Raw genomic sequence first — 10,740 nt, forward strand, 5'->3', positions numbered from 1 at the left:
GAAATCAGTCAAGTATCCAGATGGCTATGCAGCCAACATATCAAGGTCAGTGAATGTAAAAAATGGTAGATTATCTGGTTTGAAAAGCCATGACTGTCATGTGCTACTACAACGAATTCTTCCAATTGGGTTGCGAGGGTTTGCAAATAAAGACATTAGTATTGTATTGTTTGAGTTGGGCAACTTCTTCCAAGACTTATGCTCAAGGACCCTAAAGCGGAGTGAATTGGAAAAACTAGAAGAACGTATAGTTCTTATACTATGCAAGCTTAAGAGGTTCTTTCCTCCAACATTCTTTGATGTTATAATCCACCTTGCTGTTCGCTTACCTCGAGAAGCAATTCTAGGAGGCCCGGTACACGTTGCATTTGAAACAACGTCATGATGGATCATATGACAAGCCTCGTGCTTTCTTTTCATTAAGCCCCAATGAAAAGGATGGTTTTTATGACTTTTTGAAATCAGTCAAGTATCCAGATGGCTATGCAGCCAACATATCAAGGTCAGTGAATGTAAAAAATGGTAGATTATCTGGTTTGAAAAGCCATGACTGTCATGTGCTACTACAACGAATTCTTCCAATTGGGTTGCGAGGGTTTGCAAATAAAGACATTAGTATTGTATTGTTTGAGTTGGGCAACTTCTTCCAAGACTTATGCTCAAGGACCCTAAAGCGGAGTGAATTGGAAAAACTAGAAGAACGTATAGTTCTTATACTATGCAAGCTTAAGAGGTTCTTTCCTCCAACATTCTTTGATGTTATAATCCACCTTGCTGTTCGCTTACCTCGAGAAGCAATTCTAGGAGGCCCGGTACAATATCGATGGATGTATCCAATTGAAAGGTAATTAGATCTTTTGATGCATTCATCAATTGCATCTTTCCCACGTGGTATAAAATCACATTCTGTGCGTATTTTTTCCTTGTAGGTACCTTGGAAAATTGAAAAGATACGTTTCCAACCGAGCTCGACCAGAAGGTTCGATTGCAGAGGCTTACATTCTTAAAGAATGTATTAACAACTGGTCTTTGTATATTGATGGGATCGAAACTGTGCATAACCGAAGAGAAAGAAATAACGATTTTGGTGAATCTAGCGAAAGATTAATAGTTTTTTCACAAACTGCTTGACCTACAGGTGGTAGGCGGAATGATGGCGACTTGTCTCATGCATTGCTTGATACTGCTCATTGGTACTTGTTGTACAATAGTCCTGAGCTAGAGCCTTATTTAAAGTATCTGATTTCATATGCATATATTGTTTAATCAAGTTTTGAATATTATCTGCAATGTTTAGCTAAAATTAAATCACCTTATTTTTAACAGCGAACACAAAATCACATTGCATAATCATACTGGAGAAGCCATAACTCAAATCCAACGACAAGAGTTTCCCAAGTGGTTCAGAGAACGTATAAGACATTTGAAATTTAATCACACACTAATAAATTTAAACATTTAAATTTATTTGTCATTGCTTATTACTAATTAATATCACTTATTGTATGTCATTATAGATGAATAGATTGAAAGTTAACGAGTCATCAGAAGTTACTAAACAGTTATGGTTATTAGCAAATGGTCCTAAGCCGCATGTGAAGGAGTACACAGTTTGTATAGTCAATGGTGTAAAGTTTCATACAAGGAACCTGAACAATCGTCGTGTAACCCAAAACAGTAGTGTATGTACCAAAGGGGACCATGAGGGAGAAATGCACGACTTCTATAGTCATGTGTGCAAAATTTGGGAATTAGAGTATATGTTTCGCCATAAAGTTGTTTTGTTCCAATGTGAATGGTACAATACTGTACCAATAATCGAAGGAGAATGATAAAAACCAATGCACACTGCACGAGCATTGATGTTACAAGTCGATGGTATCAAAATGACCCTTTTATATTTCCTAGTTAAGCGAAACAAGTTTTCTACCTTCAAGATACCAAATTGCGTGACCCTTGGAAAATTGTGCAATGCATCCAACATAAGGGAGTGTTTGATGTCTCGGAAGTTGGGAGCGGAGAATCCAATGATAATACAGAAGATAGTGACGCATTTCAACAAGAAGCAATTATTGATGTTGTCCCTATCAATGTTGAAGACAATATTATTAAGTATCGTATGGGTGATGTTGAAACTAAGGTTGTTCCTGAAGGTGGAACTTCAAGAGACGCTAATCAAAATGAAGAGCATGACATACCTGATGTTGATCTTAATATGGATTATGATATGTAGAGTTCATAACAATTATCTTAAATGTTATGTGCTTGTCTACATAGCAATTGTTATTGAGATGTTTTGTGCTTATCTTGAACTTGATATGGATATTGATGTGGTCATTTGTTGTGTTGAGTTAGTAGCAATTGTGTTCAAATTTTGCACTTGTGAATTGCTTGATATGGATAATGGTGTGGATTATGATATATAGAGTTAGTAGTAATTGTTATTGAGATGTTTTGTGCTTATCTTGAACTTGATATGGTGTGGACTATAATGTTAAGTTAGTAGCAATTGTACTTATCTTTCATGTCAATACATAGTTTCAAAAATGCCCAAAAATGTCAAATACACTCATAATATACCGAGGTATGAGATGACAAGATTGGATAGAATGAGGCAAAACCAAGAGATAATTGATGCTTTGGGATTGAAGCACATCTCAACTTCTCTAAAGGATTTTGCTTAGTCCAATTGTGCAAAAGGGAAAAGAAGTAGAGCCAGTGTTCTGGTAGATGATGATTATGTACCACCTATTGGTGACGATGAAAATGATGTTGAGTCATCTAATTCTTTAATCCATAAAGTACAATAGATGTTTCATAGGGTATAATAGATAATAACTTTGTTGTTCTATTATTTGTAATGACTTTGTTGTTCCATTATATGTATGTTTGTTAGTTATATATGGCACCAGGACGGCTTATACGCTTGCGAGGTGAGGCATCTATCTCAGTGGTCAAATCTACGGTTCAATCTATGGAAACACCTCCTGAAGCAAATCCTCCCGCCCAAAGTTCTTCTAGTGCGGAGGTTACTGACGCATTAACTAGCACGACTGGTAATTATATAGAACATACTTAATTACAATTGTACTTTGTCTTTATTATTAAGATTATACTTAATGTACATGGAATGTATAATTTTTTAACATTGATAATGTTTAAATAGGATCTACTAGCAGAAATACCCGTAGAACAACACGTGGTATAGCAATACGGGCACTTGTTGAAAAGAGTGGTAAATTTCCAGTACGTATAGCTGCAGAGTATGATACTCCTGTTAGGAAGAATGCGTGCAAGCTTATCAATCAAATTGGCATACAAGTGTGAAGTAATTTGTCCAGTTACAACGTAAAAAATTGGAAAAGTGTTAATGCTGCTACTAAAGATGTGGTGCTTCAAAATATCGCTATAAATTTACACTGATAACGTCTAACTCGTCTTTGTTGACACTAAGCATATTAAATTCATATAATAATATTTTTATAATATATATACACTTCATTTTACAGGACCAATTTGAGCTAGAAGGAGATTCCAACTTGGTAACGAAAACAATAAATACAAAATGTGGAAGATTATTGAGTAGTGGCTCTAACAAGTTGTATCAGACTTATAAAAAGCTCGTAGAATCTCATGATGCTGACTATGCAAAAAGCCACCCGCCAAAGAATGCTACACTTGAGCAATGGATTGGACTCATTGAAGGGAAATGAACCAATAAGGACTGGCTGGTAAATTATTTATGCGTATATTATTATTATCTAATATTTACTATATTATGTTGTCAAATGATTAGATTAATACTTAGATGAAGTAAATGTATACTGTTTTATTCATGATCTAATAAATATCTTGAATGTTCTTTATTAGGAAAAATCAAGAAAGAACTCTCAAAATAGGAGCAAAACTTCAGGCAAACATAGATGCGGGACAAAGGCACTTGCTGTTAGGGTTGATGAGGAGGTGCTTGTTTTTTCATTTTCTTAAACCTTAGTATATTACGTGTTGTGATTAATTAACTATAACTATCTAACACTCGAATGTTAATTAATCAGACAAATAATAATGGAGGTCAAGTTCCTGAATTGGCAAAAATCTACAAAGATGTTCATTTCAATCCAAATACAAATAGGTGGATACACCATGAGGATGAAACAACATATGTATGTGTATCATTCCATCCCTATCATATTTGTAAAGCTATAACATATGTAGCATTAATGTTGTGATTGCTTGTTTTTTTCTTTTTCAAATGGTAGGAAACTATTCTCAAAGTGCAAGAGGATCATTGTCAAGATCCTAATGCAATTCCCCTTACACAAGAGGAGATCTCAAACTTGGTTTTTAAGAAGAAATCTGGTATTGTAAAAGGACTTGGCATGAGACCTTCCTCTTCTCTAGTAACCACTATCTCATCTAGTTACTTGGTAGAGTATATCCATCGATTAGATAATAAGAAAAATGAGCTCAAAGAGGCAAGAGTTAGGGACGAAGAGGAGTGAGCTAGGGAGCAAGAGGCGCAAGCTAAGCAAGATGAGGTTCAAAAGAATATTCTTAATTTTTTGAGGAGCAAGTGTTATGATGACGGTTTTACCTATAGGGGTAGTTCATATTCAAGTTAAATCACTTACTGGTTAGTACTTTATCTTCAAGTTAAAGCACTTCAGTTTTTATGTATCATTTGAAACTAATTCTATTATATTACACTTGAAAATTTATATTTGCTTTCTACAACTTATACATTAGGAGTTGTGATTTTAATTTATTGGTACGGCTACTCTTAATGTATTGTTAGAAATGTTTCTTATAACATAGTTAATGTTTTTACTTTACGATTTTAATGTATTAGTGTTTTTAAATTTGTGCAGATTTCTTATTGGTGGCTTTAGGGGATTTACTTTTGGCATTATTTGAAGACATATGGAGACATCTTCCGTTGGTTCTAATTATATTATGCTACATTTTTTGTATTTTTATAAAACATCTTAAGTTATTGTATGTGTTGCAAACAATTATTGTATGGAATGAGTTTGAATTGGATACTTATTTTAATTTTAACTTGTGGAATGTATGGATCGATTTTTTATAAATGTGTTATTGAAATAAATGTGTTAATCAAATATAAGGTTTTAATAATGTAATGATAGGTTACAGGTTAATATCAAAGCCATGAAAATAATAAAAATAGAAAATAAGTTTTAGCGACAAATTTTTTCATCACAAATATATCAACAAAAAATTGTTTTAGTGACGATATATGTAGTAGAATTTTGTAAGAAATGGTTTTAGTGATGAAAATTTTCGTCGCTATATGTGCCTGAATTTTCTTGAAAATAGTTTTACTGACGAATTTTTTCGTCACTATATGTACCCAAAAGTAGTTTTAGAGACGAAATTATTCGTCACTAAATATGATTTAATAAACTGAAATGGTTTTAGTGACGAAACATTTTCGTCACCAAATACTGTTTTTAGTGAAGAAAACATTTAGCGACGAAACGATTTTGTCACTAAAAGTTTTTTTTTTCTTTTTTAAACAAATCGGAGTGACGAAATTTTTCGTTGCTAGGATTTTTAGTGATGGGGCTACAGCGATGAAACGAATTTCGTCGCTAAAAGTCCAATTTCGTCACTAAAGGTTCTTAGTGACGAAAAACTGGACTTTTAGTGGCGAATTTTTTTGTCACTGAAAGTACATTTTGTTGTAGTGTCTACATGAACCACACTACCGGCGAATCCACTCTAAGATGGAAGTCATTGAATTAAGACATATATTTCCCACTGAAACAGCATTATCGCTCAAAGATTTGTCTAATAATACTAATAGCTCTCTTCATACCTTTTTGGAGCAACGTTAATGTGACAAGAATCAAAAAGCGGGAAGAATCCTCTGGCTTAAAGTTTTATTATATACTTCATCGATCACAATATACTACACATCCTTTTTTCTTTCCACATAAACTATCTAAATTTTAAAGTATAGAGAGAGAGAGGACATATTACAATCAACCAGAAGAGCAAACCAAAACTAAATAAGTAAAATTTTCCTAAAGGTTATTTCGTAATTCTCTTATAGATTTAACCAAGTAGTCGATAAGTTGGCATGGTAGACAAGTGCTTGACTTCCGCATTACTAGCCCAAACTTATCACTCATGTCTAAGTCATTAGGCAATATGTCAAGGGGGAGCACCCAGTGAAAGTAATGCAATAATTAAGCTAGAACAAATTTGATAGTGGTAAGGCCTAATTTATTCCAGGGCACCCTCTATGACCAGACCCAAATGGGATGAGTTGGAAATCATGTCCCCTAAAGTATATATTATTATTCAAAAGCCTTTCAAGGTAAAATTTTTCAACATTATTTGACCATGCATTAGGATCTCGTCCAATAGCCCAAAAATTTACTATTAGTCTTGATTTCTTGGATACGTAATATCCATTGATCTCAGTGTCCTCCATAGATTCATGTGGGACTAGTAATGGTGCAACAAGATGTAGTTTTGAGCTTTCCTTCACCACCACATCCAAGTATGTTAAAGTTTTTATATCTATCTCCTCCACCATTTTTTTCATTCCAACTACACCTTCTAGCTCTTCTTGTACACGTTTCATTACTTGTGGATGCCTCAAGAATTAGGAAAAGGTCCACTCAATTGCAATGGCTAAAGTCTCATATGCACCCAAAATCATGTTGTAAAGTTGTGATTTACAAATATGTATTATGTTGGATTTTATTCCGTGCCAAATTTGATTGTAATTATATTCAATCTTTGGTACCCTGTATTTATTGTGGGATTTGATTGTAAGAGTTGTGTGATAGAAAGAGAGGGTGTGAAGACTCAAGCAATTGAAGCTAGAAGATTTCTCGCGGGTAGCTCGCGACTAAGCATCCCGCGAAGTGAAGCATGTGCCTTGCACATGACTGGAATGCGAAAAGTCAGTACAGATGGAGACAGTTGTGTTTCGCGAGTATCTCACGGGTAAGGCCTTCTCGCGAGACATCCGCGGAACATTCTGTTCTGCCAGACTGTATTATCTGATACACACTTTCTATACCCACACTATATATACCCACATTACCCACAAATGTTGAGGAGCGCTTCTGAGAGAAAACCCTAGCCAAACACCTTAAGAGTTAGAGATTATCATACCCATATATCTCTACACATAAGCTTGTGGATTTCCTCAACTCCTACCTCTCCATTTCCATACCATTGAAAGGTTGATAGCCTAAACACTTACCACACTCTTTCAGAGTGTCAAGTGAGGTTTTGGTGCTGTTGGGAAGCATTGGAAGAAGCCAAGGATGGCAGATGCAACATGGAGCTTGTTGTGGGATCCGAAGAGCTAAAGAAGACACAGTTCCGAGAAGCCTTGTTGGAGTAGGAGCTTGGAGGGCTTAGGTACAGTGGGTAGATTAGGCTTGGAGGGTCTCTTACTAACCCATGTATCCCAACTGATTGTCTAGTGGATCGTTTACCGCTTGGAGGGCGGCGGAGAGGTTTTTCGCTGAATTCTTCGGTTTCCTCTTCGATAACATATCAACGTGTTATCTGTGTTTACATTCTTCTTCCCTACTCTTTTACTTTTCATTTTACTGTTGTGTTGATATGAATGTGTTAGAGTAGCTTGTTTTTTTATCCGCTCGCATTTTCACTATTCCGCACTTAGAATTAAGTTACTGTAAAATCTATCAAGCCGTAACTTTGTTTTAGGGGTCTAAACAGCTCTTGTGTTTTTTTAACACTTTTTCAAGCTTTCACATGTCTATTATGATAGCCTTGATATTTGTTCGATTTATTATGTATACATGTTCACCCAAAATTTCATATATTATCATATCCATAATTGATCACCGTATACACTATGGTTTTTTCTTTATATTATTTTTTTATGGGAGGATAGAAGCACTGCATACACCAAGTTGGTAGCATAGTGTTCTAGACAGGTTGAAAAAGTAACAAAACACGTTTTTCAAAAACTATAATAAAATAAGTAATAATTTAGAATATGTGTAAAAAATGCCCTGGTTATCGATCATATATATATATATATATATATATGAGTTGTGTTCAAATTACACTTGTTATAACTCTAAGTAATGTTACACCATCCAATAACTTGTTATTAAATTTGTATTTTGGAAATCTTATCGTTAGATTACATGTTTTATATGTTTTTAACATGCGTGTCAATTTTTATGCTAATTGGATGTTATTTTTATCATTTCATTTATAAACTCTTTTTTTTTTTTTTGGTGTTATTTTAAACTACAAAAACTTAAATTTAAACAATTGATTAATAACATGACTATTGATATTCGATCACCTTGTAATTTTGCAAACATGGAAAATATAAGAAGATAATATAATTCTACAGTGGATTTGTCAAAATTGACATCCTATTAAAAAATATTGAGTGGTGTAACAGTGCTTAGAGTTATACTATGTGTAACTTGAACTCAACCCTCTATATATATATATATTATGTACCCTTATTTATTGAACCATATGTTGGTATATATGCGTTGTAAATTGCAATTACCATAGTCTATGGAAGTGGATGAGCAAAGTAAATCTATCATGTATCCACCTCTTTGTGAGATGGTGGATACATGTAATACCACCCTGGATGGGTGTGAAGAGATTCGTTGATTAATTAAAAGGTTAAGACATTGTTTGGTTGCAAAATGGAAAATGAGGGGATAAAAAATTATGGGAAGATAGAAAATATTAATTTTCTCTCATGTGTGTTTGGTTGGGAGGATAGAAAAGTGGAGGGTTAGAAAAATCCTTTATTTGGTTGAGGAGAAAAGTAAGACGATAAAAAATGTAATTTATTCAAATTTATTATTACGCTCTTATTACATAAAATAAAAGATGTAATGTCTTTACAAATACATTATTTAAAATGAAAAATACTTTATATTCATGATCTCATTTTCTTTATAAAAAAAAATAAAAATAAAAATAAAAAATAATTTGTTAGGCATGTTAAAAAAAATTATAAAATAATTAATAATAATAATAATAAAAATAACCCACCTATTGGGGGCTCATTAAAAATATAGATTTTTGGCAAAATTTTAAATAAAATATACCAAATACCTAATGTCATGTTTCTTAAATTTCCCTATTAAAATTATGCTATGTGTCTACTTAATGAAATATCAAAATGACATTACCTTAGATACAGCATATTTTAATCTCCCGGAAGAAAACTCATCTCTTTCATTTGCTACAAAATAGAGATAATGAAAAATAGGCTCCGCAACTCCATCATCCAAATCAAACATGCATAGAGCCCAGAACTTTGTGAGTTCAAACTTCAATAAGAAAAGAAGTTTCTTTCACTTCAATAATGGCAGAAATTTATGAAGAACTTCCAAATTCTACACCTCTATAACACACTCGCTAAACATCCAAATCAGACTTAGAGCCCAAATCTCTTCTTCTTCTTTTTTCTTTTTTTGGTAAAATAGAGCCCAAATCAGCCATGTAAATGAAAGAGATGTTAAGTAACACATGGCTTTCTTTTAATGGGAACCTAAGTAAAAGGATATAAGGTACTATATTTAAGTTTTGTCAAGAAAAAATATACAATTAAAAAAAAAAAGGTCTCTTCAGTCTCACTACCACCCATATTATTTTCATTTTTCTCTCTCTCCCTTATCCTATATTGTCTCATTAAATCATCTCTCACTAATTCCTCTCCCTATTGAATCTTCCTCTTCCTCTTTTTGTTTTCTGTCACTTCCCTCTTCTCCCTTCACTTTCACAATTCTTACCTTGGACTGTTGCATGTCAACTAAATGCTAGATTTTCTAATCTTAGATGCTCAGGAAGTCCCATGTATTTCTATTTTCAACACCGGCCAATGATACTTGAATCATTTTTGTCTTTTTAATTATTTTCTATGTTGAATAAAGGGTGAGAAGAAGTTATTGTTGAGAGAAGAAAGGAATTAGACAAATTTGTAGCTGAAGCATTTTTTTTTTTTAGAAGCAAACGGCTGAGAGAAGAAGCAATTATTTTTTCTCATAATTTCTCTCCAAATTGAAGATATTATATTTTGGTGGGACTAAGTGGAAATACCCGAAACCACTAACAAGTATAAATGATGTCTTCTCCTCACTTTTCTTTCCTTTATTTTCCTTCCTCCCAATAATCACTCCCCTACACACTCAAAAACACGATTTCAATTATAATTATGAAAGTGTGAAACAGTGTTTTTAAAACACAATTTCAGTCAATCTATGTATAGTAGTGTGCGGCAACCATTATATAATAATCATTACTCTAATTAAAATAAGTAAAAGAAGTGTCGAGCATCAAAACAATAAAATACTAGAAAGTTGAAAAAAGAAATTGTATGGCCTTGTGTTTTTCCATTCGGCCATGTCCGTATGCATATTTTTACAGAGACTTGGGCCCTGCTTGGTTCTAAAAAATATATTGTATTTTGTTTTCATTTTCTGAATCTGAATTTAGGATAAAGAATCCATTTTCTTTTTTGCCTTTGTTTGGCACCTATTTTAAATACAGGATTTGAGAAGAAAAACATTGACATACCCGTTTTTCACTTGGTTCATATACAGGGGCGGAGCCAAGGGGTCTCGAGAGGGGGCAAATGCCCCCCTGACCTTCCCCCAAACTCTTTTAATATAGCAACCCAATGCTTATTTTGCCCCCTCTTACTAGATTTTTAGATTAGTTTGATATTTTTAACTAAGAGTCAAG

This window comes from Quercus robur, chromosome 10 (genome assembly GCF_932294415.1).
Source record: "Quercus robur chromosome 10, dhQueRobu3.1, whole genome shotgun sequence".
Lineage (NCBI taxonomy): Eukaryota > Viridiplantae > Streptophyta > Magnoliopsida > Fagales > Fagaceae > Quercus > Quercus robur.